The sequence below is a fragment of the Lactuca virosa genome, chromosome 9 (genome assembly GCF_052849685.1).
Source record: "Lactuca virosa cultivar CGN04683 chromosome 9, Lactuca_virosa_CGN04683_v6, whole genome shotgun sequence".
Classification (NCBI taxonomy): Eukaryota; Viridiplantae; Streptophyta; class Magnoliopsida; order Asterales; family Asteraceae; genus Lactuca; species Lactuca virosa.
The window spans coordinates 17,524,867-17,541,204 of record NC_136434.1 but is presented as its reverse complement, the minus strand read 5'-3'; the positions used below and the strand labels follow the sequence as shown (position 1 = coordinate 17,541,204).

The following is a 16,338-nucleotide window of genomic DNA, read 5'->3' as shown; positions in this document are numbered from 1 at the left end:
GGTCTTTTTTGGATAAATATCGGAAACGTCCAGTTTTTTAGAACCGGAACATAGTATGAAACATTTTCAAAATTTACCCATTTTCTAATTGTGGTGCTTTTTATATATCATACATGTCTGATGTCATTATGTCAAAATGGCATAACATATTTATTTATTTATTTACACACTCTTAGCAAGTACAAGCACTACAAACACATATCTATACAAAGCACTTCCAAACATGCGCACACACACACGTTTAATCATAAGTATACTTAAACAACGGTAAATAAATAAATGCATAATTAAAAATACCAATGACAGAATTTAGACTCCGACTCATTTATCCTTAATGTTTGGGTTGTGGATGAAAAAATTCCTTTTTCCACATCTCTTGCGACTTCTCCTCCCAACTCACCACCCTTTTCTTCCCATTTCCCGCCAAACACATTCGGGCAATTAGAGGAACAACTCCAGTGTATGCCAACAACATAGAGGACTTAGCATTGGCTTCGACTCTTGTGTTTTCCTGCAACCCACTTTTGTATTTGACAACCACTTGTTTTGGGTGGTTTAACATGATTTCTCGTCTCAGTGTTAGAAGAAACGAATCTCAAATTAAGATCTGTATATATTAACAAGGGATTAGAGGGAAAGGAATGTTAGTTAAACCACTCCATCAGAAAAAAGCAGTGGGTTTGATGCATAACAAAATAATCATACAAACACACTAAGCACTAGGCCACAAGCTACCTCGCATCTCTACTTTATTTGTTAAAACTAGGTTAATACTCGTGGACACCACGGTTGAGAAAGAAAAATAATATTGAGAATATTATAACATATATAAGGATTTATGGTTATAGACATATCCCCATTAATCACTTATATGAAACATGTTGCAAAGCAATTCTTCCAAGAAAATTGGAAATCATCTTCAAAGTGCATACCTTAAAGATAATTGTATTTGACATCATGTTCTATAATCCTATATATGCAAAGCAATTCTCCAAAGAAAATTGGAAATCATCTTCAAAAAGGCATACCTTAAAGATAGTTGTATTTGACATCGTGTTCTATAATACTATATACAAACGATTCCAATCCTTTAACCTGGAAATGAAAACCCAAATCATTTTATGGTCAATTTTATAAAAACATGAATCGTTCTTGATAATAATAAATAGCATGCATACTTTTTCTACATATTATTGTTTTTCAACACTTTAGCTTTCAATTTCATGTATAAACTATGAAAGTTATCATCTATTTTCTTGATCTATAGCTTTTAGTTATCCGCCTAAAAAGATACAGAAAAAAAAAAGCAATTAACAAAAACAGTCAATGAGGGTACCATGCAGTTAAAAAAAATTATTAACATAACCGACAACAAAATTACCGTCTTTTTTGTATTATAAAACTTTCAAGCTTTTGATTTGCTTTTTTGCCCCCATTCCTCTCACTCTTTGCAAAATTAGGAGGCAAAGTAATTATGTTAGATTGTTCACATTGATACATATATGGATGAACATCTTGTAGATAACAAACAATAAACAATTTCCTTGTGTTGCAAGGACTGCCGAACAACTAGAAAAAAGAAAAAGATAACAATGGCTAAAAGAGAACGGAATGACTTGATTCCAAAGGATTCACCAAAAACGTGGGTTCTTTTCTTCATTAAAAAACAAACTATTACAACTATATATACTAATTGAAATAGGAACCTACTCAAAATCTAAAACAATAAAATAAAACTTAAATATCTAACTTTCCTAAAATGCCCAATGACTTAATATCCGATTAACCCAACACATCTTCTAGTCTCCACTTAGAGTTTTTGTAACAAATTTATGAGTTTTGAGTTTACGTAGGAGCTTTAGTTGCTAGTGTCGATATAACATCTCTAAATGCACAAAATGGTCAGGTATTTTTTTGAGTTTCTTGAAGTTATTTATTATAATTACTATAATAAGGAAAATCTCCAGAAAAGTCTCATTATTTTGGGAAAATTAACGATTATATAACACCCTGTTTCGGGTCATTTGATAATTTGGGGTCGTGACCTGAAGATCAAGTATCATAAGGCTTCGGGCTTTGGTAACAAGAGGTTTAGATCCATTTGGATGTGGGTAATGTAGATTGTGTGATCTAAGAGTTCGGTTTATGCTTTGAAGTCAAAGGGTAAAATGGGAAGTGGTGTTTTAGGCTTCTTTTATGAATTATGGATTTTTAGTTAGATATGTTTAAAGCCAAAAGTAATTTGTTATGGTTGTAGAGCTCCTCAATACCTTTTCGTGGATATAAAGATCGTCGAAATCGGAGATAAAACGAAGAAGTTATGATCGTTTGAAGTTTGGACGGTTTTGGGTTAAGCTGAGTATGTTGGGTGTACGGGGGAGTACGTTGGGCGTACTATGGCATCCTGAGTACGTTGGGCGTACGCAATTAGTGCCCAAACCCTATTTTCGTGGTTTGAGCCATATTTTCAGGGTGCATCTTGGTTCTCCAAGATTGATTTGCGATCGGGTTATCATCAGATGCGGGTCAGGGATGAGGATGTGCAGAAGACGGCCTTTCGGACTCGTTATGGTCATTACGAGTTCGTGGTGATTCCTTTTGGGCTCACCAATGCTCCAGTCGCATTCATGGATCTCATGAACCGTGCGTGCAGACCGATGTTGGATCGGTCTGTGATTGTATTTATCGATGATATCTTGCTTTATTCCAAGACTCAGGAGCAGCACGAGGAGCACTTGAGGGAAGTGCTAGAGGCTTTGAGGAGGTAGAGACAGCGGTTGTGTGAGGCGTCGATTCTGACCCTGCCAGAGGGTGTTGATGATTTTGTGGTTTATTGTGATGCTTCGATCACATGATTGGGGGCAGTGTTGATGCAGAGGGGTCGCGTGATCGCTTACGCTACGAGCCAGTTGAAGCCTCATGAGGCGAATTATCTGACGCATGATTTAGAGTTGGGGACTGTGGTTTTTGATGGGTTTGAGCCATAAGAACATTCCTATGTGCACATGCAAACCTTAATGCTTGGATCTAGGTTTCTCTATTGTACATGCATTCATCCAAGACTTTCTAACCCTAGATCTAGTGTTAATAATTCAAAATTATAATGACCAAAACAGATCTAGAAGATTACCTCTTGTTGTTTGCTTGAATCTTCTTGTCTTTGATGCTTAGAGTCACAAGTGTAACTCCTCTAATGGCTTACAAACACCAACTAGCAAGAGGGTAGTATATGAGAGAGGGAGGAGGCACACAAAATCGGCTCTAGGGTTCTTAGAGAAGCAGTGGCCGATTTCTGTAGCCTAGGGGTTCTATTTATACTGTGAGCAGCTAGAGTTTCAGTCAAAACCCTAATGGACAGCTTAAACATTAAGCAGCCCATGGAACCTTCTGGAATACAAGCCATGGACGAAAATATGATGGGCTCCCATCATAATTTCGTTCACCCCTTAATCCATTAGGTTTCCCAGCCCAAAATACAACTATCACACATTTGACAGTTTAAGTCCCCTTTCTTCAATTAATCTCTTTTAGTCACCAAATTAATTCCTAATTAATCTATGACTAATATTAATCAAATAATATGATTTCTCCTTTAATATATTATTCTTATAATATATTAATAAACCATAATATCTTCTCTCTCTCCATAAATTACCCTGTCAAGTTGCTATGGTGAAGGCAACCCAAAAGGACCATGCACAACCGGGTCAAGTACTTACCAAATATAGTTACGGGCTTAGACACTAATCCAACAGTCTCCCACTTGGATAAGTCTAGTAACTACAAATGTAAGCACAATCCGATTAGCAATCGTAGCTCTCAAAGACGCTGTCGAACTCTGATCTTATCATTAACCTGTCCTTTAGATAATGGATCGTATAGTCATCCATTCTATATATCGTGCGGACAATTACATGGAACATAGTCATACTTATTGTCCAGCAGTTAGTTTCTCGATCTCTGATTTATTTGACATAGAACTTAATTGAACACATCAATTCGGTCCTGACCGGGCCCGTGTGACAACCCAAAACATCTACCTTGTACATCTGATCAATTTAATCAATGTTAAACTCGTTTCTGTTAACTTCTAACACTGTTAAGGGTTCGTTTAAGCGTTATAAGCTTGAGTACAACCAAGGTCGAGATTAGGAATGAGTCAGCAAGTCGTATAGTGACAAAATCAGGCCATCCACCCCTTTTGGAGGAGTGTGCGGCCGCACACATGGGTGTACGGCCATACACACCCCTCATGGCCACACACCCACCCCTATATAAAGGGTAGACCCCTTTCCTTTCATTCCTTTCACTCCTTGGCCGCACACTACTTCTTCTCTCTCAAGTTCTTCAACCGTGAACCCTCCAAAGCTTCAAGAACGTGAGTAATTCATCCTCTAACTTGATATCCTTGAAAGACCACTCTATCTAAGCCTTGAGATTGTAATATTCGTTATGTTATTCATGTTTAGAAGAGAGTGCGGTCGCACACCCCCATAAGATGGTCGCACACTCCTAAAAGACCCTCCAAAGTGAGAGTTTAACCCCCATCTTCAAGTTGGACATGACCCTAGCCTTATTACATCTTAAAGTCGACCTTTTGGGCATAAACATGAAGGGTGTACGGCCGCACACCCCTATGTACGGCCGCACACACACCCTAGGGCCGCAAACCCACTTCCATAACCCTTATTGACCTCAAACTTGCACTACAACTAAGCATGGACCTAGAACACTTCATGGATGCAAGTATGAACCTTGAAAACACCTCAAAGACATCTTCCATCATGAGTGTACGGCCGCACACCTCATGGGCCGCACACCCATGGCCGTACACACCTATAAGGTGGCCATACACCTCCCTCACTCAATATCATAAGGTTCTAACACTTAGTGCAAGTGGTATTAAGTCCCTAAAGTGGTTCCCTATCATGTCTAGTAGTGAAATACCTTCATTTGACTCCTATATGTGTCATTACATGTTAATTAGGATCAAGTTGTGTTCAAGGCTTCACTCGACACTCAACATCTCATACCGATCTTTCATTCAAACCATCCACTCGAGGTGAGTTCATACCCCTACGCTTTTCCGAGTTTTTCATGTTTTCAGGGGGGAATACAAGCAAAAGCACAAGCAATCTTGTGCTCAAAATATATTATTTTGTCTAGGATAAATATATTTTAAATACACTTCGAATATGGAAATCAGTTTTACCATATGGGTTAAGGAACCAACTCGTAAAAGTAGTTTTCAAAACTAAGGAAAACGAACCTATGAATCATGAAGTAAAAGATATCATTTTATAAAAGATTCATGTTAATTACAAAAAGGGTTTTCAGCATTATTACATGTAAATTTGTTAGTCTAGTTGGAGACACGTCCTTGGTAACACTCACAAACTTAACTGAGTGAAGGACTAGTACTTGTGATCAGAATCTCTTGGAGGGAGAGCGTGACTGTTGTGTATAGATCTATACGGGACTGACTATCCCGCACCTTGTTGCTAGCTACCGTAGGATCGGCAGGTCTACGGGTGACAAAGTCATAAAAGATACTGGTGCCCGATTCGCGCCATATCAAGTCAAAGTATGGTCATGACACTCACAATGTAGATAACAGCGATTTACTTGCGTAATAATAAATCAAACGAACTAACTTCAGAGTTAATAACCAAGTGATTACGGGAGGGTATTAACAATACCTTCAGATTTAGATCACCACATTTTAATTAGTTTTATTTATGTAATAAGACTAATATACCTCACTGGGTGTAACCAGGGTTTTTCAAAAGAAACTATGCTTTAACAATATAAGTATGGAAGATACTAGTACTCTTCAGTTTAGAACGGATAATCAATAACCTACTTTTAGGGAAAAATGTAGGATTTTCCTAGGATAACACGATATTTCATAAACCAAATGGTTTATCATTTAACTAACGGACATTCATGTTCATTCCATGACTCCTTGGATTGTGCATATCTAGTACGAACCGGTAAGTCATGGAAGGAATGGGTTTTAAACTATACTTTTCATAAGTAAATATAGGATTTTCTTGAGGAACACTTTTCAAAAGGATTAAAGAACAATTTTTCTCCAAAACTAAATGCTTATGAACTCACCAGCTTTATGCTGATACTCTTTCAAAACTGCTTGTATTCTCAGGGAATTAGTAGATAGGTACTTCCAGGAGTTTGGAGAAGTCAGAGCGTTAGAGTCACGTCCTTCTATTTTACTTTTGATATGAACAAAACTATGTATTAAGTCAATGTAAACCTTTTTCATATATGTATTCAATGTTTGGTTGTGTTTACTATTGTAACGACCCAATTTTAAAGTCCGAAAAAGATCATTTTTAATTAAACATTTTGCAAAAAATTTAAAAATAACAACATTCGATCATATCCTTTTTTGGAAACAGGTTACGTGTCTGAAATCCAACATACAAAACAACCATAACATCAGAGTACAAAATCCCAGGATAGCTCATGATGCGGAAAACAATGTGTGTGTATGATGTTCCGTTACCGCGCCAGCTCCTTCCCCTTCGAAGAAGAGGTACCTGAAAACAAAACTGTAAACTGTAAGCACAAAGCTTAGTGAGTTCCCCCATAATGCCACATACCATACAATCATATAATGAACAACTAGGGGATACGGGCCTCGCCCACACCCATGGAGATACGGGCCTCGCCCACACTCCGCTAGCTGGGAGATACGGGCCTCGCCCACACTCCGCTAGCTGGGAGATACGGGCCTCGCCCACACTCCGCTGTCTCTAAGATACAGGCCTCGCCCACACTCAGCCAATAACCATAGCATACAAGTATCACACAGACAACGAGTATAAACAACTCTATCGTACAAGCACATATCATAACCAAACTCAACTATGAGATACGGGCTCTGCCCACACTTTAATACTAACGTATCATCTATACGGGCCGGCCTTGGTGTCGTAGACCCGTTCCTACTGGAAGGAAACTCACCTTGAAAAGTGGCTGCTGAAAGTCTGCTTGCTAGACGTCTGACTGCTGCCCCCGGTAATCCTCCCGCTATAAATCCATAAACGTAGATTAGCCACTCATAAATACCCTTAGGTCAGATGACTGACCTACCCCTGGCCTAAGGTCAACTCCTTGGTCAAAGTCAACTTCCAGTTGACTGGACTCGCCGAGTCCTGGCATAGACTCGCCGAGTCCCTTTCTCACCATTCCAGTCATCAAGTCCCTTTTCCCACTCACTGAGTCACCCTAACTCGCTGCTTGGGACGGTTAGACTGACTCGCGATCCGACTCACCGAGTCCGAGAACGACTCGCCGAGTCCCTACGAGCAGACCTCCTGCTCGCTTCCAAATCCTTACCAGAGCATCCATCTTGAGGATTTGGGTTTCTGGGACTATTGCTACACGTTAAATTGCTAATTCCACGTGCAGTTACGAAGGGTTGGACCTTCTTCACTTAAATCCCTCTTATCCTAGTAACAGTTCATATGACTCGCCGAGTTTGAAGAACAACTCGCCGAGTACCAGGCAATCTTCATAGGACTCGCCGAGTTGTTCATCCAACTCGTCGAGTCTAAGGCCATCTTCATGGAACTCGCCGAGTGCACTTTGGCACTCGCCGAGTCCCTTCGACTCTCCTCCCATACAGGCCAAATCTGAGACATGCAACAGTTCCAAACCAAGGATCTAAGCTCCTAGTTCATAAACACAGGGAGTTTGGGGGGGTTTTAGGGCTTGAAAACCACATATTAGGGACAAAAGGGAATCTATTGAACTAAAGATCAAGGTAGGAGCTTTCTTACCTGAATAGAAGCTTCTCCCAGAGTAGATTTCGGATCTACTTCCCTTCCTTGCACCCTCCAACGTCCTCCTTCTTCTTCTAAGCTCCAAACTTCCTTCACAAAGCCAAAATCATTCACAAGAACACTATGGGGGCTAGGTGTCGCTTTACAGCTCTCTGGGAGTGTTAGGGACAAGAGAGGCTGAGTTAGAGTGTCTAAATGGGGTGCAACACCCGGATTTGAGTTTTATGTCCAAACAGGGCCTACTCGCCGAGTCCAGGACCCGACTCGGCGAGTCCATGACTCAGACTCTGCGCCTCATCCCGCTCCTACTCGGCGAGTCGATCCTTTGACTCGCCGAGTCCAAGGCAAAAATGCGAAATGCTTAAAGAATTAAATAAAAGAATACGTACCAAGAACCAGGTGTTACAATCTCCCCCCACTTATTTTAGACTTCGTCCTCGAAGTCTGCTGCTCGATCCTGGAACAGCTCTGGGTAATGCTCCATCATCTCATCTGTCGGCTCCCATGTCCATTCCGAGCCCTTCCGGTGCTGCCATTGCACCTTTACCAGCTCAACCCTCTTGTTCCTCAGATCCTTCGACTTCCGGTCGAGGATCGCTACAGGCCGCTCGATATAATTCAGGTTGTCATCAACCTGAATGTTCTCCAAGGGTACCACTGCTGAGTCGTCCACTAGGCACTTCCGTAGCTGGGAGACGTGGAAAGTGTTGTGGATCTGACTGAGTTCGGCTGGCAGATCCAGCCGGTATGCCACCTTGCCCACTCGGGCTGCAACCCTAAATGGTCCAATATACCTGGGACCCAACTTGCCCCGTTTCCTGAATCGGATGACGCCCTTCCAAGGCGACACTTTCAGGAGAACCATATCCCCGACCTGGAACTCCAGGTCTGATCGGCGCTTATCGGCATAACTTTTTTGCCGACTTTGAGCAGTCTGAAGCCTGCTCCGGACCTGCTGAATCTTCTCTGTCGTCTTGAGCACTACTTCGGTGCTCCCCATGACTCTCTGTCCAACCTCGCCCCAACATATCGGGGTCCTGCACTTCCTCCCGTACAACATCTCGAAGGGAGGACGGTCGATACTCTCATGATAGCTATTATTATACGAGAATTCCGCCAACGGAAGGTAGGTATCCCAGCTACCTTCGAAGTCTAAAACACACGCCCGCAACATGTCCTCCAGAGTCTGGATGGTCCGCTTGATCTGTCCATCCGTCTGCGGGTGAAAGGTTGTACTAAAATGTAGACGAGTACCCAGCTCGTCATGAAACTTCTTCCAGAACCTGGAAGTGAACCGCACATCCCTATCCGAAATCACCGAAACTGGCACCCCGTGCCGTGCCACCACCTCTCTGATGTAGATATCGGCCAATTTCTCGGCCGAGATGCTCTCCTGAATCGGGATAAAGTGGGCGCTCTTGGTCAATCGGTCGACGATGACCCATATCGAATCCACTCCTCGCGCGGTCCTGGGAAGCTTGGTAATGAAATCCATCGTGATGTCTTCCCATTTCCACAGCGGGATATCCAACGGCTGCATCTTGCCGTGCGGTCTCTGGTGTTCGGCCTTGACCTTCCTACAGGTCAGGCACCGCTCCACATACCATGCTACGTCCCGCTTCATGCAGGGCCACCAATAATCGGGACGAAGGTCCCTATACATCTTCGTCGCTCCGGGATGGATGGAAAATCGGGATTTGTGCGCCTCCTCCATCAGGACCTGGCGCACGCCTCCATGATAAGGGACCCACACCCTACGGTGAAGGGTCAATAACCCTCGGCTATCATGATCGAAGGAGGAAACCTGTCCCACAATCCGCTCACTCTTCCGATGTTCCTCCTTCATTGCCTCCTGCTGAGCCTCCCGGATCCGCTCCAGGAGCGGAGTCACCATCGTCATCCTCAAACAGATATCCCTGATCGGTGTTGCCTTGCGGCTAAGCGCATCGGCCACGACATTGGCCTTCCCTGGGTGGTAGAGGATCTCACAATCGTAATCCTTTACCACATCAAGCCACCGACGCTGCCTCATATTCAGATTTGGCTGGTCCATGAGGTACCTCAAACTCTTGTGGTCCGTGTAAATCGTACAGCGAACCCCATAGAGGTAATGACGCCAAATCTTGAGGGCGAACACAACAGCCCCCAACTCCAAATCATCCGTCGGGTAGTTCGCCTCGTGAGGCTTCAGCTGCCTCGACGCGTAGGCGATGACATGCCCTCTCTACATCAATACTGCGCCCAAGCCTGCGATGGATGCATCGCAATATACAACAAAGTCCTCCATTCCCTCTGGCAGGGCTAAGATCGGCGCCTCACACAATCTCTGTCTCAGCGTCTCGAATGCGGCCTGCTGCTCAGGCCCCCAGCGATACACCACCGACTTCTTAGTCAGTCGGGTGAGCGGAACTGCTATCTTGGAGAAGTCCTGAATAAATCTCCGGTAGTAGCCTGCCAATCCTAGAAAGCTCCGAATCTCAGATGGAGACCTCGGAACCTCCCAACTCATCACGGCCTCCACTTTGGCCGGGTCCACCGAAATCCCGTTCTGGTTGACAAGGTTCCCAAGAAACTGCACCTCGCGCAACCAGAACTCACACTTGGAGAACTTAGCATACAAGTTCTCCCTTCTCAAAGTCTCCAGAACCTCCCGCAAATGCTCCTCATGCTGCTCTCGCGTCTTGGAGTAAACCAAGATATCATCAATAAATACTGTCACCGACCGGTCTAACATCGGTCTACACACGCGGTTCATGAGGTCCATGAACGCGGCAGGAGCTTTGGTGAGCCCGAACGGCATCACGACAAACTCATAATGGCCATAACGTGTCCGAAACGCAGTCTTCTGCACATCCTCCTCTCTGACCCTCATCTGGTGGTACCCTGAACGCAAATCAATCTTGGAGAACCAAGATGTTCCTGGTAGCTGGTCAAAGAGATCATCAATCCTCGGGAGTGGGTAGCGGTTCTTCACCGTTACCTTATTCAGCTCCCTATAATCGATACACATCCGATGCCACCCGTCCTTCTTCTTCACAAACAGAATCGGGGCTCCCTAGGGTGAACTGCTCGGCCTGATAAATCCCTTGTCTAGCAGCTCCTGCAGCTGCGTAGACAACTCCTGCATCTCGGGAGGAGCCAACCGATATGGTGCCTTGGCTATCGGAGCCGCACCAGGGAATAGGTCGATCCTGAACTCCACCTGTCGCTCTGGAGGTATCCCTGGCAACTCCTCAGGGAATACGTCCGCAAACTCTCGTACCACGGGCACATCGTCCACCGTAGTCCTACCCGCCTTCCGGGTATCCACAACATAGGCGACATAACATGCGCAACCCTGCTGAAGGTAACGCCTAGCTCTCGCTACTGAACATAGAGCTGGTCCTCGTTGTGGCCTTTCGCCCTGAATCACTAACTCTCCCCCACTTGGGGTCCTGATCCGCACCAGCTGCTGCGCGTAGTCGATCACTGCCCCATTATGGCTGAGCCAATCCATGCCTATAATCACCTTGTCCCCACGCAATGGAATGGGAACCAAATCCACCAAGTAGCGCTCCTCAAATAACCTCAGTACACAATCTTGGAAGACCTCAGATGCTCGCACTGACCGGTCGTCCGCAATCTCGAACTCTAAAGGGCAATCCAACATGCCTGCAGACTCAGAAAACTTCTTGCTAAGCGCAAGAGAAACAAATGATCGGGTGGCACCCGAGTCAAACAACACCTGCACTGGAATACCGTTCAAATGGAACGATCCTAAACGTATACACAGAGCACATATCAATATCATAAATATCATATAAATAAGTCAGAGGGAAAGAATCATACCCATCACCACATCGGGTGCAGTGCGTGCCTCCTCAGCTGTCAGCTGAAATGCCCGGCTCCTCACCACCGGAGCCGCTGCCTTGCCCTGCCGGCCATCCGTAATCCGCAGGGTCGCTGGAGCTGGCGCCTTCACTAGCGCTGCTGCTGTCAACTGGGGGCAGTTGGCCCTCTTGTAGCCCCTCTGGTTACAGTGGAAACACAGCAACTCAGATGTCTGAACAACCGGAGCAGGGGCAGTACAATCCCTGCTAAAGTGTCCCGTCTTGCCGCACTTGTAGCAGCCCGACGATCCCCATCTACACGCTCCCTCGTGCGACCTGCCGCACTTCCTGCAGCGGCCCGGTCCTGAATGGCCTTTCGGCCTACCATCTGATCCCTTGGGCTTCTTCCCCGAAGCCCCTATCGTCTGTCCCTCCTCTGCCTTCCTCTTCCGGATGTGCTCCAGATCTATCTCCCTCTCCCTTGCCCTGGCAATCATAGAATCCAGGGTAGGGCAAGCTGAAAAACTGACATGCTCCCGAATGTCGGCTCGCAACATGTCATGGTAGCGGGTCCTCCTCATATCCTCATCACCTGCATACTGGGGCACCAGTAACTCCCTCTCCCGGAACTTGGCGGTGATCTCCGCCACAGTCTCTGTCGTATGCCTCATATCCAAAAACTCCCTGGCTAACTGCTGGAGCTCCACCGCAGGTGCGAACTCCGCTCTGAACCGGGCCACAAAGTCTGGCCATGTCATAGCCTCCACAGCCGAGGCTCCCAATGAGTCACCAACAGACTCCCACCAATCCCTAGCTCGGTCTCTCAAACACCCTGCCGCATATCTCACCTTTGACCCCTCGGGGCAGAAGCTGGTCAGCTGCGCAGACTCAATGTCTGCGATCCACCGTCTGGCCACAATGGGGTCCTTCGCCCCATGGAAATCCGTCGCACCGCTACTCCTGAAGTCCTTAAAGGACAGTGTGTGAGATCCTGACTGGCCAGATGCCATGTCACTCCTGAACGCCCTGAGGCGGTCCTCCATCAACTCAACTATCCCTTCCTTGATCGACCCGAAAATGATGGGGGTCGACTCAAGGATGCCTCTGGTAATCTCTGACGCGATGAACTCGCGTAGCCTCTCATCCACTGGCTCGGAACCTGAACCCGAACCCGATCCCTCTCCCGAACCGCCAACTGCTGGCCTCGAATGTAGTACCACCATTCTGCAATACATAACGACAACTGTCAGTGGTACTGATACATCTAGAGAGATCACATCTACCGCAAGGTCCCTGGTCTCGCCTCAGCCTTCCTTAATTCAAGTACGGATCCTCTGCTTTCAGTAGTACAGGCCCATACTACCTTCCACATATATCCGTACTTTCCTCAAGAACTGCCTCGACTCCACCAAGTCCCCTCTACTACTACTGCTGTTCTCGTGCTACTCTCGCCCTAGGCTTGCCCTAGGTAATCGCCATCCCACTCTCTGCCATCAGCTGCACAAGAAGTCCCTGCTTTCTTTCCCTAACTAGCTCGCGAATACTATTACATATTACTCAGACTAGATAATTCTTCGAATGAGAGGTCCTACCCTACAACGGTTGGACTCAGACGAGAGCCGCGAAATAGGGCTAGACCCAACCTTCTGAAATTATTTAGTCCTTGCAATATGTAACTTAGCATATTCGTTTACTAGTTAGTGAAAGACGACTATAACTCCTAAAAGCACATAGCAAGCAGCATTCGGGCATTGAGTACACATAATCAAGTATATACTACTCTGGCTATCATACTGACTGATCTGTACTAGCATACAATGCTAAGCTCATACTATCAGGCATAACCTAAGCAGGCTATCCTACTACTGTCTACTCAGTACTAGCATGCAATTCTCATAAAGCTGGAACACATAAAGCAGGCACATAAGGCATCATTCCTAGATCCTTAGTCCTATTCTAGCATGTTGTTCTACTGAAACTGAAACTGATAATCATAACAATAACATGTATGGGTATTTTGGGGAAAACTTACTTGAGCTCGCCCGGTCGCGCACATCACACACCTTGTTCTTTCTCGAAACTCTTTTACTTAGTCTTTAGAAAATCATTTCTTTATAAAAATCTTTTAATCCCTCGATTTGAGTCCAGACACCCCCCGAAGGTGTGTCCGAATCCCTCAAACCAGGGCTCTGATACCAACTTGTAACGACCCAATTTTAAAGTCCGAAAAATTTCATTTTTAATTAAACATTTTGCAAAACATTTAAAAATAACAACATTCGATCATATCCTTTTTTGGAAACAGGTTACGTGTCTGAAATCCAACATACAAAACAACCATAACATCAGAGTACAAAATCCCAGGATAGCTCATGATGCGGAAAACAATGTGTGTGTATGATGTGCCGCTACCGCGCCAGCTCCTTCCCCTTCGAAGAAGAGGTACCTGAAAACAAAACTGTAAACTGTAAGCATAAAGCTTAGTGAGTTCCCCCATAATGCCACATACCATACAATCATATAATGAACAACTAGGGGATACGGGCCTCGCCCACACCCATGGAGATACGGGCCTATCTTGTGGCAGTGGTAGTGGTGGCACTATCTTGTGGCAGTGGTGGCACTCTGCCTCCTTAGGGTTAGAGTTGGGTTTAGCAGAACCAACTTTGGTTCCACTAGAAGAGGTGCCATCTTGGGACTTTCCCTTGTGGTGACTTCTTGAGGGAGCCTTCCTCTTCTTACCATTCCCTTGTACTATTGCCAAGACAGGAGCAGCAGCGGGAGTTGGAGTTGATGTAACAGATTTATCCTTAAGGTTGCTCTCAGCAGTCCTCAACAAGCCCTGAAGCTTGCTCAAAGAGACCTCTTCCTTGTTCATGTGGTAGGTCATGCGGAACTGGCTATAGCAGGGAGGCAAGGAATAAATGATGATGTCAATTGCCAGCTCTTCATCAAAGTTCACATTCAACTTTAGCAGGCGATCGACATATCTCTGCATCTTTTGCAGATGAGCGGTAAGGGACTCTCCATTACCCATTTTGGTAGTGATCATCGAAGTGATGATCTCATACCTTTCTTGCCTAGCGCTTTGGTGGTACCGGTCCAACAGATCTTGGTGCATCTCATAGGGGTACATGTCTTCATAGGACTTCTGGAGTTCTGCAGTCATAGTCGCCAGCATGATGCAATGGACTTTCGTGGCATCACGCTCGTGGGCCTCAAAGGCCGTGATCTCTTCAGCAGAGGCAGTGTTGATGTCAATCTCCTTCAGCTTCTCATCGAGGACATACTCTTTGTCCTCGTAGCGAGTGACCATGCGAATCTTGTGGATTCAATCATTGAAAATTGACCCGTCAAAGATCACTCTCCCACACAAGTTCATGAGTGAGAACGAGCCAGAGAAGTTTGAACCAGAAGCGTTGTTGTTGACGTTCGACATCTGAAAAGGAAAAAGAACAAAGTTTGATTAGAGATGAATTCCCCAATTAAACACCCAAATGAGAAATTAGGGCTAGGAACCAACAACATTCTTCACAAATTAGAAAAGGGATGCCGTAATCTAACAAGCAAATAATTTGAAGGTAAGTGAATGACGATTCACTAATTCTCCACCATGAAAAACGAAAAAGAGATTAAGTTTTAAATGTATTGAAAAACTCCTAGATCTTTTGAGATTCATTGAACCTTTCAATGACATGTTTAAATCTCGATATGCCCTTCTAGTTTTTGACTGGGATGCCGATGATCACAAAGCAGGTGTGAATAACCATGCAAATATACATGGTGCCCTCATTGTCACAGTCACCTATTCGATGTGCCGGTTAACCACACACGCTCCATCGAACTATGACAAACAATGAGTCACCCTTTGCCACCTTTACTTAGAACCCAATTACTGTGCCGGTTAACCACACACGCTCCATCAATGTCTTAGCAAGGGTACAAAGTGTAATTTCATGGAATTGCATCAATTCACTTTTGCCTAAAGTAACTAAGATTGGGAATTTTGTAAAAACATTTAGTTACTTTATATAGATTCATTATACTTTTAATGAGGAGAGGTATGCCCTATCCTACCCGTTCGGCTAACGACCCTCCACCAATCAAGGAAGCGGTGGGTGAGAGTGGACACCCATTAAACGACCATTTTATAGGCCATAACCTTATACTCCCCTTATAGATCAGCTTCGTGAATGAGGCCTACTAACGGTAAGACTAGCATTTTATGTTATATATATATATATATATATATATATATATATATATATATTAATCTTATAATATTATAAAGTATAAGGTTGAATTTTAAACTTGTAAAATTCTAGGATTTGAAATTTAAAATAGTTCAAATTAAACATTTTAATCACAAATTTAAATTTCAAAACTTGAGGACAAGTTTTGAACTTTTCAAAACACAAAAGATCAAATAGCAAATAATTTTAAATTAAACAATTAATTTAATGATTATCTAAATTTGACCTAATTAATATTATTTACAAGATAATTCACCAAATCAATTTAAATAATCAAATATTATTAAATAGGAAATTTACTATTCAAATGATTTGTAATTATCTCTTGTTTTGTTAAGGATATTGTCAAAAAGGTAATAAAATTCGGATTTTATTTGTTTAAAACGATTTAGGTAACAATCCTTAAGCCAAACAGCAAATAATCCTGAAATATCCTCTGCCTGACTCTCCGACTCGTCGAGCCCCTTT

At 44.0% G+C, this 16,338-nt stretch overlaps 1 long non-coding RNA gene across 1 annotated transcript; it reads right to left on the bottom strand.

Moving 5' to 3' along the window:
* Positions 1-118: 118 nt before the first annotated feature.
* Positions 119-1,549, bottom strand: LOC145140771 (uncharacterized). The gene is made up of 3 exons (XR_013722276.1): positions 1,382-1,549; positions 1,029-1,095; positions 119-607 (listed from the first exon to the last, which is right to left on the bottom strand). It is a non-coding gene; the product is annotated as an uncharacterized LOC145140771 (long non-coding RNA).
* Between the last annotated feature and the right edge of the window lie 14,789 nt (positions 1,550-16,338).